The sequence below is a fragment of the Oncorhynchus tshawytscha genome, linkage group LG04 (assembly GCF_018296145.1).
Source record: "Oncorhynchus tshawytscha isolate Ot180627B linkage group LG04, Otsh_v2.0, whole genome shotgun sequence".
In the NCBI taxonomy this organism is placed as follows: Eukaryota; Metazoa; Chordata; class Actinopteri; order Salmoniformes; family Salmonidae; genus Oncorhynchus; species Oncorhynchus tshawytscha.
The window spans coordinates 59,839,374-59,857,030 of record NC_056432.1 but is presented as its reverse complement, the minus strand read 5'-3'; the positions used below and the strand labels follow the sequence as shown (position 1 = coordinate 59,857,030).

The 17,657-nt window shown below is 42.7% G+C and overlaps 1 long non-coding RNA gene across 1 annotated transcript; it reads left to right on the top strand.

Moving 5' to 3' along the window:
• Nucleotides 1–2,895: 2,895 nt before the first annotated feature.
• LOC112249747 lies at nt 2,896–6,622 on the top strand. The gene is made up of 3 exons (XR_002953418.2): nt 2,896–4,752; nt 5,497–5,705; nt 6,568–6,622. It is a non-coding gene; the product is annotated as an uncharacterized LOC112249747 (long non-coding RNA).
• The last annotated feature ends 11,035 nt before the right edge of the window (nt 6,623–17,657 follow it).

The window sequence follows — 17,657 nt, the reverse complement described above, 5'->3', positions numbered from 1 at the left end:
TTTGGAGGTTAGATAGCACAGTGTCCAAGGACGGGCCGGAAGTATATAGAATGGTGTCGTCTGCGTAGAGGTGGATCAGGGAATCGCCCGCAGCAAGAACAACATCATTGATATATACAGAGAAAAGAGTCGGCCCGAGGATTGAACCCTGTGGCACCCCCATAGAGACTGCCAGAGGACCGGACAGAGGACCGGACAAAGGACCGGACAGCAAATATTACAATATTTCAGTTGTGTATGTTACTTAGTTTTTATTTGATGGCTTTATTATTTTTAATTCCTTAAAGTCATCCTCTCATCTCTGCTCAGGCAGTAGCAGCTAGCCAGACAACGTTATCTCTGTTCTCCCCATATTGTACTGTCTTTAGTCATCCTATTCAGCTTGGAAAGCCTGCCTAAGTATGTTGCAGAGCTGTCTGACAAAATAATTTGACTTGCTCTTCAAAGTAGATAACCAACCTGGACTGGGGGGGTAGATGTATCTTAGTAAACGAAATCTGGGACATTTCAATTATACTGAACAAAAATATAAATGCAATGTGCAACAATTTCAAAGATTTTACTGAGTTACAGTTCATATAAGGAAATCAGTCAATTTAAATATATTCATTAGACCCTAATCTATAGATTTCACATGACTGGGAACACAGATATGTATATGCATCTGTTGGTCACAGATACATAAAACAATATCGGTCTCATTATGGGCCTCAGAATCTCGTCACGGTATTTATGAGCATTCAAATTGCCATCGATAAAATTGTGTTCGTTGTCTGTATTTTATGCCTACCCATACCATAACCCCACCGCCACCATGGGGCACTATGTTCACAACGTTGACACCAGCAAACCGCTCGCCCACACAACGCCTTACATGTGGTCTGTGGTTGAGAGGCCGGTTGGTCGTACTGCCTAATCCTTTAAAACAATGTTGGAGGCGGCTTCTGGTAGAGAAATTAACATTAAATTATCTGGCAACAACTTTGGTGGACATTCTTGCAGTCAGCACACTCCCTCAAAACTTGAGACATCTGTGGCATTGTGTTGTGTGACAAAACTGCACATTTTAGAGTGGCCTTTTATTGTCCCCAGCACAAGGTGCACCTGTGTAATGATCATGCTGTTTATTCAGCTTTTTGATATGCCCCACCTGTCAGGTGGATTGATTATCTTGGCAAAAGAGAAATGCTCACTAACAAGGATGTAAACAAAATGTGAGAGAAATAAGCTTTTTGTGTATATGGAACATTTCTGGGATATTTTATTTCAGCTCATGAAACATGGGACCAACACTTTACATGTTGAGTTTAGATTTTTGTTCAATGTAGTATGATGTTACGAATTACAATTTGTATGATATGTTGCTAATTGCAATTTGTACAATATGTTATGAATTGCAAATAATACAATATGTATTTGAATTTGCAAAACTTCAAATTTGTTGTGGCTAACATTAACTATGTGGCTAACGTTAGCTAAGCTAGAGGATAGGGTTAGGGGTTATTGTTAGGGTTAAGGTTAGGAGTTTGGTTAAAGGGATAAGGTTAGGGGAAGGTTTAGCTAACTACTAAAAAGTAGTTGCTAATTAGCAAAAATGTTACATTTGTACATGATGAGATTCATATACGCAACCTTTGGGTTGCTAGACCCACCACCCCGACCAACCACCTAACTTTTGTTTTTGCCATAATTAACCTTCTGGCTTATGTAACCATACCAAACATAACACATCATACTAATTTGGAGGTCCCGGATTTACATTTACTATGTTACATCTAGTCTATGAGACCAGGCTGAGATAAGGCATACTTTCACAAACTGTCTATCCCTCTCTCATTGTTGTGTCTGTACATCTCTCATGTGGTTTATGTGGTCTGTGTGTATCTAACCTAAAATAGCAGGCATAAAAGTGTATCGCTGGAAAGAACAGCCAGCTTGCAGTGGTGGAAAATGTACTCTATTGTCATACTTGAGTAAAAGTAAAGATACCTTAATAGAAAATGACTGAAGTAAAAGTGAAAGTCACCCAGTAAAATACGACTTCAGTAATTCGATTTTAATTTTACTAGGAAAGTCAGTTAAGAACAAATATTTATTATTTACACTGACTGCCTACCCTGGTCAAAACCGTACGACGCTGGCCCAATTATGTGCCACCCTATGGGACTCTCAATCACGGCCGGATGTGATACAGCCTGGATTCAAACCAGGGACTGTAGTGACACTTCTTGCACTGAGATGCAGTGCGTTAGACCGCTGCGCCACTCAGGAGTGAAAATCTAAAAGTATTTGGTTTTAAATATACTTAAGTATCAAAAATAAATGGAATTGCTAAAGTTAAAAATAATTTCAAATGACTTATATTAAGCAAACCGGATGGCACAATGTTCCTGTTTTTTTATTTTATTGTGGATAGCCAGGGGCACACTCCAACATTCAGACAATGCATCTGCCCCACCTGCCCTGAATGACAGGTTGCCACTGGCTAGTACACATGATTCAATTACTTTGGATATGATCTAGAATATTTGTATTTGTCAAATGGCAGTTGAGCATCGTGTCACCAGAATAAGACCCTCGATATTTATTGGAATGGAGCACCAAGCTCACCACCGTGCACTTTCAACACTGTGAAATTCATCATAATATATTTCATCTGTTGCCTAATAAACTGCATGGTTTCCTGAGTCGTAGTGGGAGGGCCACACAAAATATAATCGCGTGACAAATTTACTTCGATATGATGGAAATTACATAAATATTTGAGCATAAAGGCGTTTCCACCGCCATTTCTCCCATAATTAATTTTAAGGACACAAAACTATCCCACCATGTCGAACGAACAAATTAAAAACTGTGTATGAAAACGTGGTTAATGTAGTTAATTCCGACATTTCTGCGCTGAACTAGGTTGAATATTTCGTTAATGAAAACTACAACTCCCTTCAGCCCACTGTCCCACAAAGTTCTTGACTTGATTTCTCTTGTGAATGATTTGATTTCTCTCTAGAGAAACGACGCGTTGGGATCACAAAAATAACGAACTAAATGGAATTCAAGTCATTGAACCGACATCGGTCAATTAGTTGTTGAATAACCCGAGAAAAAAAACGAAATTTCGGTTAATCGCTCAGCACTTCCCCTCTCTCCATCGCTCACTCCAGTACTTAATTCTAGCCGGATCCTACCGGAACAGGATCTGGCACCTCTCCGTCTTGGACAGTTTCGTTTTGGCCTGATCCGGTACCTCTACCTCCGCGCAAAGGGTTGAAATACATTTGCCAAAGTTATAGTTACTGCTGTCTGTTCAGAAATAAATGAAATAATTCAGAATAGCCTTCTACGCCGTAAATATCTTATTTAAAAAATAGCCTAGCTGTGAAGTGTAGCCCAATGATAAGGTATAGCCGACAGCCGGGAACGTGCAACAAATCTGTCCGCGAACAAACAGTTTGCAGACAAATTTGGCCTTTCCCAATATTTCAAATCGTCTACAATCGTGGGAAAACACAGGTTGGAAAACAAATGGCTCCTGCTGAAAAGATAATTCACTAATCTGTCAGCTGTAGGCTACCAAAATATTTGATCAACTTGTCTTCCAAAAATTGTTTTATAAAGTATAACGAGAGAAAGTGGGAGAGGCTTTTGACACTAGCACATAGCCTTTTTAGGACTATAATGTACTCCTCATTTTGTAACATACAATTGTCTCCACACACCTAGGCAATTGATGGATTCAAAGTCGTTTTCATTAATCTCCGATTCTCAGTTTGTCGGTGTCTAAATTGCCTGTCATTTCGATCATTTTGTGCTTTCAAGACAACTTGGAACTCTAAAAAAAGTAAGCTGAATCATGATGTCAGTGATCTTCAGGTCGGAAAGTCAGAGCTCTAGAAGAGGCCAGAGTTCCCCACGTGGAATTTCAAATTGGATGACATTCAAAAACACATTTTCCCGGTCAGCTCGTTTTTTCCCCAATTTAACAGTTCTCTTGAACACACTAAAGTCAGAAGTCGTAGATTTCCCAGCTCTGAGTTCACAGTTGTTTTGAACGCAGCATTAAAAAAGATTGTGCCAAAATCTCTAATCGTAAAATGACGTAGAATTGCATTAAATGCGTTTATAAAAAGGCCAACAATTTTTGGGACCCTAGGCCACAAACCTTTTTTCCCATGTGGGCAACTTCTGTAAATGCCTCTACTTACTGCTCTATGCCACTACGCAAATGTGATGATATGCATGCAATGCTTTCTTATAAAGGTTATATTTTTTTCTCATGCATTCCAGTTACTCAGAGCTCCCCAGGTCACCCCCCCTCTCGTGCTCACTTGTTCCGGCAACTCCTGATTTACAAATTAAGCACTGCCTAGCTCTTTTTTCTCCCTCAGTCAGTCATTTTGCAGTAATTCAACAGTCAACAACTTCACAGTTAACAACGTCTAGCCCAGGGGTGTCAAATTCGATTCCCAAGTGTCTGCGGGTTTTAGTTTTTCCTTTCAATAAAGACCTAGACAACCAGGTGAGGGAGTTCCTAACTAATTAGTGACCTTAATTAATCTATCAAGTACAAGGGTGGAGGGATAACCTGCAGACACTTGGCCCTCTGTGGAATGAGTTTAACACGTGATCTAACCCTTACCGAGCTCTCTCTCTCTGTGGCTTGTATTCTTTCCCCTGGCTTCCTAAAGATCATCAAGGACATCAACCACCCGAGCCACTGCCTGTTCACCCCGCTGTCATCCAGAAGGCGAGGTCAGTACAGGTGCATCAAAGCTGGGACCGAGAGACTGAAAAACAGCTTCTATCTCAAGGCCATCAGACTGTTAAACAGCCACCACTAACATTGAGTGGCTGCTGCCAACACACTGTCAATGACACTGACTCAACTCCAGCCACTTTAATAATGGGAATTGATGGGAAATGATGTAAATATATCACTAGCCACTTTAAACAATGCTACCTTATATAATGTTACTTACCCTACATTATTCATCTCATATGCATACGTATATACTGTACTCTATCATTGACTGCATCCTTATGTAATACATGTATCACTAGCCACTTTAACTATGCCACTTGGTTTACATACTCATCTCATATGTATATACTGTACTCGATATCATCTACTGTATCTTGCCTATGCTGCTCTGTACCATCACTCATTCATATATCCTTATGTACATATTCTTTATCCCCTTACACTGTGTATAAGACAGTAGTTTTTTGGAATTGTTAGTTAGATTACTTGTTCGTTATTACTGCATTGTCGGAACTAGAAGCACAAGCATTTCGCTACACTCGCATTAACATCTGCTAACCATGTGTATGTGACAAATAAAATTTGATTTGATTTGTTTGGGCACTCCCTCCCCTCCCCTACTCGCTCTCTCCTCTCCCCCCACTCTCTCTCATCTTCCCCCTTTCTCTCCTCTTCCCCCTTTCTCTCCTTTCTCCCCTCTCTACTCTGTTCCTCTCTCATTCTTCCACCACTAGCAGTGCACTCTTAATCCCACGCCAGAGTCCATGCCCTTGTGGAGCAGAGAGCATACGCTGGCGACCGTCAACCCAGCTCCAGTAGATGAGGTAGCAGCATATCGCTTAGGGGCCCTGGCATGGGTCACATCCTGCCATGGCCCTACCGCAGCCCTCAGGGAGGGACCATCCCAGTCAACTCCCCCCTCCACTATCACTGCATTTCATGTGTAAGCACTGAGCATGCATGGCTGCTTCACCCAATCATAATCATTTATCACAATAAAATAACAACAGTTTGCAGTCAACGGTAGATCCACATAACCAGGTAAAACACTTCTTCAATCACTAGATGTAATATTGGGGTGGTGAACAATTAATGACTTACCACATAATTGTTAACAACATATAAATGAACTTCATATAAATGCACACACTCAATCTCATAGCAATATCACAAGGTCATTCTTCTTTCCGATTTGGATAATCTGGCAACGTCAAAGCATTCCCCCTGGCATGTCCATGTTTGTCTTGGCTTATAATGCATTTGTGTGGTATGGAGTCCACGTACCTACAAACCCATAAGGCTATATTAATATGGCGTGCTGACTGTTAATGGACTGGGACAAACATATGACTTCACTGTCTGTTGTGGCTTCAAGCTCATGTAATGAATAATACAACAGTCAATGGGCCTGACAGTTGCTGTTTATATTTATATTTTCAGCACAGTGTCTTCCCTCCAAAATCACACTCAGTCAACTTGTCCTTGAATTACACAGACAAGATAGCAAAACAATACACAGATAAAAGACAGTTAATTATCCTCTTTTAAAAGCTAATCAAATCAAATGTCTTTATAAAGCCCTTCGTACATCAGCTGATATCTCAAAGTGCTGTACAGAAACCCAGCTTAAAACCCCAAACAGCAAGCAATGCAGGTGTAGAAGCACGGTGGCTAGGAAAAACTCCCTATTTATGTGTCGGGGGGCTAGGGTCAGTTTGTTATATCTGGAGTACTTCTCCTGTCCTATTCGGTGTCCTGTGTGAATCTAAGTGTGCGTTCTCTAATTCTCTCCTTCTCTCTCTCAGAGGACCTGAGCCCTAGGACCATGCCCCAGGATTACCTGACATGATGACTCCTTGTTGTCCCCAGTCCACCTGGCCGTGCTGCTGCTCCAGTTTCAACTGTTCTACCTTATTATTCGAACATGCTGATCATTTATGAACATTTGAACATCTTGGCCATGTTCTGTTATAATCTCGACCCGGCACAGCCAGAAGAGGACTGGCCACCCCACATAGCCTGGTTCCTCTCTAGGTTTCTTCCTAGGTTTTGGCCTTTCTAGGGAGTTTTTCCTAGCCACCGTGCTTCTACACCTGCATTGCTTGCTGTTTGGGGTTTTAAGCTGGGTTTCTGTACAGCACTTTGAGATATCAGCTGATGTACGAAGGGCTATATAAATAAATTTGATTTGATTTGATTTGACTGGGGACAGCAAGGAGTCATCATGCCAGGTAGTCCTGAGGCATGGTCCTAGGGCTCAGGTCCTCCGAGAGAAAGAGAGAATTAGAGAGAGCATACTTAAATTCACACAGGACACCGGATAAGACAGGAGAAGTACTCCAGATATAACAAACTGACCCTAGCCCCCCGACGCAAACTACTGCAGCATAAATACTGGAGGCTGAGACAGGAGGGGTCAGGAGACACTGTGGCCCCATCCGATGATACCCCCTGACAGGGCCAAACAGGAAGGATATAACCCCACCCACTTTGCCAAAGCACAGCCCCCACACCACCAGAGGGATATCTTCAACCACCAATTTACCATCCTGAGACAAGTCCGAGTATAGCCCACAAATATCTCCGCCACGGCACAACCCAAGGGGGGTCGCCAACCCAGACAGGAAGATCACGTCAGTGACTCAACCCACTCAAGTGACACACCCCTCCTAGGGACGGCATGAAAGAGCACCAGTAAGCCAGTGACTCAGCCCCTGTAATAGGGTTAGAGGCAGAAAATCCCAGTGCAGAGAGGGGAACCGGCCAGGCAGAGACAGCAAGGGCGGTTCGATGCTCCAGAGCCTTTCCGTTCACCTTCACACTCCTGGGCCAGCATGTAGTGACATAGCCTGATGCAAAATAGAGAAAAACTCCCCATGTAACTAAATTGTGCTCTAAGTGAAAGTAAGCTCACCCATGCGGTTAATTTGACTAATTTTCTGAAATGACTTCTGTTTCTCATGAGGGGATGTAGCTAGCTAATGAGTTTGTCGGTCCACTCCAGCTGAATAATATGTATAGAGATCCTATTAAATAACTATTCTAGTATTCTAATTCATAATTTTATGGTCATATGACCCACAATGAGAGACGACTGGGGAATGCAGCTGATCGGTAGACTACTACGCTGACATCACAATGTCAGACCCGGGAAGCACTGCTCCCATTGCCTTCCCATGCCCTCTGCCCATTTTCTCGGTCGGTCACAGCACCCCACCCACCCTTTTCCCCACCCCCTCCCACTTAATGACCCCATACCTCATTATGATCTGCAAAGTCCCTTGGTGTCCTCTCATCATTTTTATTTTTAATTGAACCTTTATTTAACTAGGTAAGTCAGTTGAGAACAAATTATTATTTACAATGACGGCCTACCAAAAGGCAAAAGGCCTCCTGCAGAGACGGGAGACTGGGATTTAAAAAATACAAATAAATACAATATAAATATAGGACAAAACACATCACAACAAGAGAGACAACACAACACCTGGTCCCCCACAGCACAGCACAGCACACCCTATCTCTTTAAAGGTACAGCACCCTGGTAAGAATGTACTGTATTTTCAACCACATTGCTGTCAGGTAGAGTCATAGCATCTGTACTGAGAGTGGTGTTATTGATATTTTTGCTACGAGTGCTTTACTATGTAGATTCTCCACTTGTCATTCCTGTCTTATAATCAATTTGATGTAGCCAATGGTAATCTGCAGTTTGAACCATAACAACGTTTTAGTAAAGGGATGAGGGACGGGACTGGAGAAATGAAACCACTTTCAAAGTTATAGACAGAGTTATGGATGCAAGGACTGACCATCCATGGTATCAAAGTTATAGTTTTAACCATGTTTTGAGGCTATACCGTGTTTGTTTACATTTACATTGTTTACAAACAATGGAGTTAAACAAGAGTATAGTTTGCATTCGGATGGGGTACAACAGTTAAACGAAGGACATGAGGCAATCCATAAATGATACATGTATTGAAAAGTTATTGACAAGCAGCCAGCAGCCAGTCCTCCAGACTGCTGCCTGAGTGTTTTTGTCTGCTCACACAAGCTGTGCTCTGCTTTGATACCAACACAGAAATATATAGAAAGCCATTGATTTAATATTTGATATTTGTAACGAACATCTAACAACAGATGACTCGGTGTCTGTTTGTATGTGGTCTGACAGAGGTTTGAGGGCAGTGAAGGTCAAATGCATAAACATCATAAATGATTTCACTCTGAAGCAACAAATCTATAAATTAAACTGTTGACAGGATTATATCTTCGCCCCTTGGTGGAGTCAGTCAAACTAAAAGACGTCAAGAAAAGTCAAGAAAGTAGACAGCCCACTTGCCTGACTCTTGCTATTCAGAAGAGTATTTTTTTTATTAAGGGTCTGGAAAAATACACTGCACTATTTACATAGATAGAGAGGCTCCTCAATGGGAGCATCACTTGTGAATACAATTAATTCAACTGAAATACAATGAACTCTTATGACTCAGAGCAATGGATTGGACATATTCTTTCAAAATAAAATATCAAAGAATGTATGACGTCCAGAGTTATGAAATTCCTGTAGTTGTCATTCAAGACTATGTGATAACTTGTTGATCTAAGGAGGTTTTGAATGTTATATGATCACATGACTCAGGCATGTGAGTAACCTGGTTCAAAGGGACAGTTCTCCATCCTCGGCAATCAATGAGTGGTGTAAACCTTTGTTGATTCCGTATTGAATAGCAGTGATTGAATCAACATGAATAGCTTTAAACATTCGTGACTAAGACCTTTGTATCGACAGACATAGCTATCCTGATTTGTGCTGCAGAGAAAATAGAGAGGATCCCGAATGCATAGTACAGCAAGGTGAAAGTGTAAACCATACAGAGAACAGCTAAAGAGTAGTGCACCGAGTCGTCTCTTTCTCCTGCTTTAAAAACCTTTTACAGCAGAGGACTAAATCAGCGTCACACAGAGTGTTTCTTGGTAGTCAAACAAATCTACTTTGAAACAAAAGTACTCCACTCGTTGGAGTGGAGTAGTTTGTTCATAACCATCCTCCTTTTTTGAGGCCACTAGGTCATTTGACTGCAGGAAAGGGCTACAGCTGGAATCCTTAGTTGGTGAAACTTCCACGTCCGTTTGGGATATTACAACCACAAAGAAGTTACTGCAAACAACCAACACTGTTTTTTCCCTCTGACATCATTGCACGCGTGATAGAACAGCACAATATGTACTGCAATTTTTTGACGTCGCTGCCGGAGTCTCCTCTCCTCTGTTTCAACAACTAAAACAAAAACAATAACAAAAAAGACGCGCGCGCGCACACACACACACACACACACACACAGACAGACAGACAGACAGATTTGGCCCTCAGATCCTCAAGAAGTTCTACAGCTGCATCAATGAGAGCATCTTGACTGGCTGCTTCACTGTCTGGTATGGTAACTGCACCGCCCTCGACCACAAGGCTCTACAGAGGGTGGTGCGGACAGCCTAATACTTCTCTGGGGCCGAACTCCATGCCATCCTGGACGTTTATACCAGGCGGTGTCTAAGGAAGGCCCAGGAAATTGCCAAAGACTTCAGCCACCTAAGCCATGGACTGTTCTCTGTGCTACCGGAGTAACGGGTCTCAGACTAACAGGCTCCAAGAAAGCTTCTATCTTGAAAGCAATTTGACTGCTGAATGGCTACTCAAACTATCTGTACTGACTCTACCTGCACTGGCTATATACAGTTTCACATGTCTCTATCCACACAACACACACACGTAACACACTCACGCGTACTGATGTCACATGCAGTCGTGGCCAAACTTTTTGAGAATGACACAAATATTAATTTCCACAAAGATTGCTGCTTCAGTGTCTTTAGATATTTTTGTCAGATGTTACTATGGAATACTGAAGTATAATTACAAGTGTCAAAGGCTTTAATTGACAATTACATGAAGTTGATGCAAAGAGTCATTATTTGCAGTGTTGACCCTTCTTTTTCAAGACCTCTGCAATCCACCCTGGCATGCTGTCAATTAACTTCTGGGCCACATCCTGACTGATGGCAGCCCATTCTTGCATAATCCATGCTTGGAGTTTGTCAGAATTTGTGGGTTTTTGTTTGTCCACCCGCCTCTTGAGGATTGACCACAAGTTCTCAATGGGATTAAGGTCTGGGGAGTTTCCTGGCCACGGACACAAAATATCGACTTTCTTGGGCGCCCTGAAGCCTTCTTCACAACAATTGAACCGCTCTCCTTGAAGTTCTTGATGATCCGATAAATGGTTGATTTAGGTGCAATCTTACTGGCAGCATTATCCTTGCCTGTGAAGCCCTTTTTGTGCAAAGCAATGATGATAGCACGTGTTTCCTTTCAGATAACCATGATTGACAGAGGAAGAACAATGATTCCAAGCACCACCCTCCTTTTGAAGATTCCAGTCTGTTATTCACATTCAATCAGCATGACAGAGTGATCTCCAGCTTTTGTCCTGGTCAACACTCACACCTGTGTTAACGAGAGAATCACTGACATGATGTGAGCTGGTCCTTTTGTGGCAGGGCTGAAATGCAGTGGAAATGTTTTTTGGGGATTCAGTTCATTTGCATGACAAAGAGGGACTTTGCAATTAATTGCAATTCATCTGATCACTCTTCATACCGTTCTGGAGTATATGCAAATTGCCATCATACAAACTGAGGCAGCAGACTTTGTGAAAATTAATATTTGTGTCATTCTCCAAACTTTTGGCCACGACTGTACACACGCACACACACTCACTCACTCACTGCTGCTACTTTTCACTCTTATTATTATATCCTAATGCCTAGTCACGTTATATATTTATTTAACCTTTATTTAACTAGGCAAGTCAGTTAAGAACAAATTCTTATTCACAATGACGGCCTACCCCGGCCAAACCCAGACGACACCGGGCCAACTGTGCACCGTCCTATGGGTCTCCCAATCACGGCTGGATGTGATACAGCCTGGATTCAAACAAGGGACTGTAGTGACACTCTTGCACTGAGATGCAGTGCCTTAGACCGCTGCGCCACTCGGGAGTCCCAGCCTCCTGTACATATTTACCTCAATTACCACGTATCCCTGCACATTGATACGGTATTGGTACTCCTTGTATATAGCTTCATGCTTGTGTGTTTTATTTCTCACATGCGTTTTAATCTTTTTATCTAAAACTCTACATCTTTGGGAAAGAGTTTGTAAGTAAGCATTTTACTGTTGTATTTGGCGCATGTAACAAATAATATTTGATTAGACACACACACACACACACACACACACACACACACACACAGACACACAGACACACGTGAAAACGCTAAATGAAATGTCTGCTGTCAGATGGCTGTTTTTATCTGTACACGTACCTGTACATCATGTCCTGCCCTGTAGTGTGATACCCAACACAACACACAGGTTCCAGCCTGGAATCACAAGGCCTAAGGACAGTCAGTGGTTGTGAGAGTGAGCCACAATGACCTTACCAGTCTTATGTAACATCAGGCACTAAGAGCATGACAGTTCAGAGACATCAACAGCATTACAGTGCCAGGCAAGCAAGCAAGCAGGCAGGCAGGCAAACATGGCATCCATCCCTCTGTCCTTGCATCAGTCATTGCCCACCTGTTTCAGAAACATGAATGAATGATACCAATGAGACCATCAGAGAGACAATCTGTTAACTCGTTACCCCTGACACAGTTCCTATTAACAATGGCTGTTTTATATGTTGTAATTACACTGATGAGGTACATGATACTGTTCAGCCAGTATCCATCCCTAGATCTACAGTAATATAAGTACACGACAACATACTGTACGCTGTACGCTCACCTATTTGCTACAAAGCACGTCAGCTTTTTTCTGTTTGTCAATGAAAGCCTCTCATTTTACATTTCATCGATACTATAGCAAACTAATTTTGCACAGACAAAAGGGAGGATGGCTATGAACGAACTACTCCACTCCTACGAGTGGCCATAAGAATGAGATCGCACACTGATACATGTCAGAAGGTGCTTTCAACTGGGATGTGGTAGTAGCCCTGTCCTGCAGTCAAATGATCTAGTGGCCTCACGGGTGGAGTGAAATTCTTATTTTTCATAATTTAATCATTTATCAACATTATTAGATTTTTTTTATGCAGAAAATCCGGTGTTTCTATGTCTGACGGTTTTGTTATATTCAGTATTCTATGACGTATATAAAGTGTAATATTGGGATTCAAACTCAGAATTGAATACATCAGATAATGACCAGATCTCCCGGTGGAAGAAAGTCACATAATATAACAATTTATTTTCCCAACACCAGCAAATTCTTTAGTTGCAAGGCTGGACTTTTCCAAATGTTGAGCCAAGAAGCATGGCAAAAGGACAGACAACTTGTTTACTCAACTTTACCCTACTAGGCTACCTGTTCTTTCTCCCTCTGTCAACAGCCAAGTTGAATTCACATGATTTCAAAAAGCTGGTACTCAATCAGCTGTATAAGGAAATAAGCAAACAGGAAACCACTCACCCAGAGGCGACGCTCCTAGTGGCCGGAGACGCTCCTAGTGGCCGGAGACTTCAATGCAGGGAAACTTAAATCAGTTCTACCAAATTTCTATCAACATGTTAAATGTGCAACCAGAGGGAGAAAAATTCTAGATCACCTGTACTCCACACACAGAGATGTGTACAAAGCTCTCCCTCCATTTGGTAAATCCGACCACAGCTCTATCGTCCTGATTCCTGCTTACAAGCAAAAATTAAAGCAGGAAGCACCAGTGACTCGGTCAAAAAAAAGTGGTCAGATGAAGCATATGCTAAACTACATGACTGAATTGCTATCATAGACTGGAACATATTCCTCGATTCTTCCAATGACATTGAGGAGTACACCACATCAGTCAGTGGCTTTATCAATAAGTGCATCAAGGACGTCGTCCCCACAGTGACTGTACGTACATACCCCAACCAGACACCATGGATTACAGGCAACATTCGCACTGAGCTAAAGCTGCCGCTTTCAAGGTGCGGTACTCTAACCCGGAAGCTTACAAGAAATCCTGCTATGCCTTGCGACGAACCATCAAACAGGCAAAGTGTCAATACAGGGCTAAGATTGAATCATATTACACTGTCTCCGATGCTCATCTGAAGTGGCAGGGCTTGCAAACCATTACAGACAACAAAGAGAAGCACAGCCGCAAGCTGCCCAGTGACACAAGCCTACCAGACGAGCTAAATCACTTCTATGCTTGCTTCGAGGCTAGCAACACTGAGGCATGCAGGAGAGGATCAGCTGTTCAAGACGACTGTTGAATCTTGCTCTCCGTAGCCGACGTGAGTAAGACCTTTAAACAGGTCAACATACTCAAGGCTATCCTCCCAAGTGGAGCAGTGTTCTAAGGCTAAGATGTGCCACCAGAGACTCGGGGTTCAAGCCCAGGCTCTGTCGCAGCCAGCAGCGACCGGGAAGCCCATGGGGCGGCGCACAATTGAACCAGCGTCATCCAGATTAGGGAGGGTTTGGCCGGCAGGGATATCCTTGTCTCATCGTGCACTAGCGAGTCCTGTGTCGGGCCGAGCGCAGTGCACGCTGACCAGGTTGCCAAGTGTAAGGTGTTTCCTCCGACACATTGGTGCGGCTGGCTTCCGGGTTGGATGTGCATTGTGTCAAGAAGCAGTTGTGTTTTGGAGGACGCATGGCTCTTGACCTTCGCCTCGCCCGAGTCTGTACGGGAGTTGCAGCATTGAGACAAGACTAACTACAACTAATTGGATACCATGAAATTGGGGAGAAACAAGGGGTAGAAATTATTGTTATTATTTTTTAAACATACACAAGGCCAGATGGATTACCAGGACGTGTGCTCCGGGCATGTGCTGACCAACTGGCAGGTGTCTTCACTGACATTTTCAACATGTCCCTGATTGAGTCTGTAATACCAACATGTTTCCACCATAGTCCACCATAGTCCTTGTGCCCAAGAACACTAAGGCAACCTGCCTAAATGACAACACGCCATGTAGCACTCACATCCGTAGCTATGAAATGCTTTAAAAGGTTGGTAATGGCTCACATCAACACCATTATCCCAGAAACCATAGACCCACTCCAATTTGCATACCGCCCAAACAGATCCATAGATGATGCAATCTCTATGCACTCCACACTGCCCTTTCCCACCTGGATAAAAGGAACACTTATGTGAGAATGCTATTCATTGACTACAGCTCAGCGTTCAACACCATAGTACCCTCAAAGTTCATCACTAAGCTAAGGATCCTGGGACTAAACACCTCCCTCTGCAACTTGATCCTGGACTTCCTGACGGGCTAGGTGGTTAGGGTAGGTAACAACACATCTGTGCCATGCTGGTCCTCAACACTGGAGCTCCTCAGGAGTGCGTGCTCAGTTCCCTCCTGTACTCCCTGTTCACCCATATCTGCATGGCCAGGCACGACTCCAACCTCATCATTAAGTTTGCAGATGACACAACAGTAGGCCTGATCATGGACAACGACGAGACAGCCTATAGGGAGGAGGTCAGAGACCTGGCCGGGTGGTGCCAGAATAACAACCTATCCCTTAACATAACCAAGACTAAGGAGATGATCGTGGACTACAGGAAAAGGAGGACCGAGCACGCCCCCATTCTCATCGACGAGGCTGGAGGCTGGAGCAGGTTGAGAGCTTCAAGTTCCTTGGTGTCCACATCAACAACAAACTAGAACGGTCCAAACACACCAAGACAGTCGTGAAGAGGGCACGACAAAGCCTATTCCCCCTCAGGAAACTAAAAAGATTTGACATGGGTCCTGAGATCCTCAAAATGTTATTTTTATTTTTTTTACCTTTATTTAACTAGGCAAGTCAGTTAAGAACAAATTCTTATTTTCAATGACAGCCTATGAACAGTGGGTTAACTGCCTGTTCAGGGGCAGAATGACAGATTTGTACCTTGTCAGCTCAGGGGTTTGAACTTGCAACCTTCCGGTTGCTAGTCCACCACTCTAACACCTAGGCTACCCTGCCGACCCAAAACGCTATCTGCATTGTGTCCCGCCATCCACCACCCGCCAACCCCTCTTTTACGTTACTGCTACTCTCTGTTTATCATATATGCATAGTCACTTTAACCATATCTACATGTACATACTACCGCAATCAGTCTGACTAACCGGTGTCTGTATGTAGCCTCGCTACTTTTATAGCCTTGAAACTGTATATAGCCTGTCTTTCTACTGTTGTTTTATTTCTTTACTCACCTATTGTTCCCCTAATCGATTTTTTGTACTATTGATTAGAGCATGTAAGTAAGCATTTCACTGTAAGGTCTACTTTACACCTGCTGTATTCAGCGCACGTGACAAATAAACTTTGGTGCAAATCTCCTAGAGATGAATGTACTTGGTGCAAAAAGTGCAAATCAATCCCAGAACAATAGCAAAGGACCTTGTGAAGATGGTGGAGGAAACAGGTACAAAAGTATCTATATCCACAGTAAAACGAGTCCTATATCAACATAAAGCCACTCAGAAAGGAAGGTCGCTCAGCAAGGAAGAAGCCACTGCTCCAAAACTGCCATAAAAAATCCAGACTACAGTTTGCAACTGCACATGGGGACAAAGATCGTACTTGGAGAAATGTCCTCTGGTCTGATGAAACAAAAATAAAACTGTTGGCCATAATGACCATCGTTATGCTTGGACGAAAAATGGGGAGGCTTGCAAGCCGAAGAACCCCATCCCAACCGTGAAGGACGGGGGTGGCAGCATCATGTTGTGGGGTGATTTCCTGCAGGAGGGACTGGTGCGCTTCACAAAATAGATGGCATCATGAGGTAAAAAAATTATGTGGATATATTGAAACAACATCTCAAGACATCAGTCAGGAAGTTAAAGCTTGGTCTCAAATGGGTCTTCCAAATGGACAATGACACCAAGCATACTTCCAAAGTTGTAGCAAAATGGCTTAAGGACAACAAAGTCAATGTATTGGAGTGGCGATCACAATGCCCTGACCTCAATCCTATAGAAAATCTGTGGGCAGAACTGAAAAAGCATGTGCGAGCAAGGAGGCCTACAAACCTGACTCACACCAGCTCTGTCAAGAGGAATGGGCCAAAATGTACCTAACTTATTGGGGGAAGCTTGAGGAAGGCTACCCAAAACCATTGACCCAAGCTAAACATTTTAAAGGCAATGCCACCAAATACTATTTGAATGTATGTAAACTTCTGACCCACTGGGAATGTGATGAAAGAAATAAAAGCTGAAATAAATCATTCTCCCTACTATTATTCTGACATTTCACAGTCTTAAAATAAAGTGGTGATCCTAACTGACCTAAGACAGGGAACTTTTACTTGGATTAAATATCAGGAATTGTGAAAAACTGAGTTTAAATGTATTTGGCTAAGGTGTATGTAAATCTCCGACTTCAACTGTATATCTCCCTCACTAACTTCAAGCATCAGCTATCTGAGCAGCTTACCGATCGCTGCAGCTGTACACAGCCCATCTGTAAATCGCCCATCCAACTACCTACCTTATTCCCATATTGTTTTTATTGACTTTTTTTGCTCTTTTGCACAACAGTATTTCTACTTGCACATCATCATCATCTGCACATCTATCACTCCAGTGTTAATTTGCTAAATTGTAATTACTTCGCGACTATGGCCTGTTTATTGCCTTACTTCCTTACTCCATTTGCACACACTGTATATAGATTTGTTTTACTGTGTTATTGACTGTACTTTTGTTTATCCCACGTGTAACTCCATGTTGTTGATTGTGTCCACTGCTTTGCTTTATCTTGACCAGGTCGCAGTTGTAAATGAGAACTTGTTCACAACTGGCCTACCTGGATAAATAA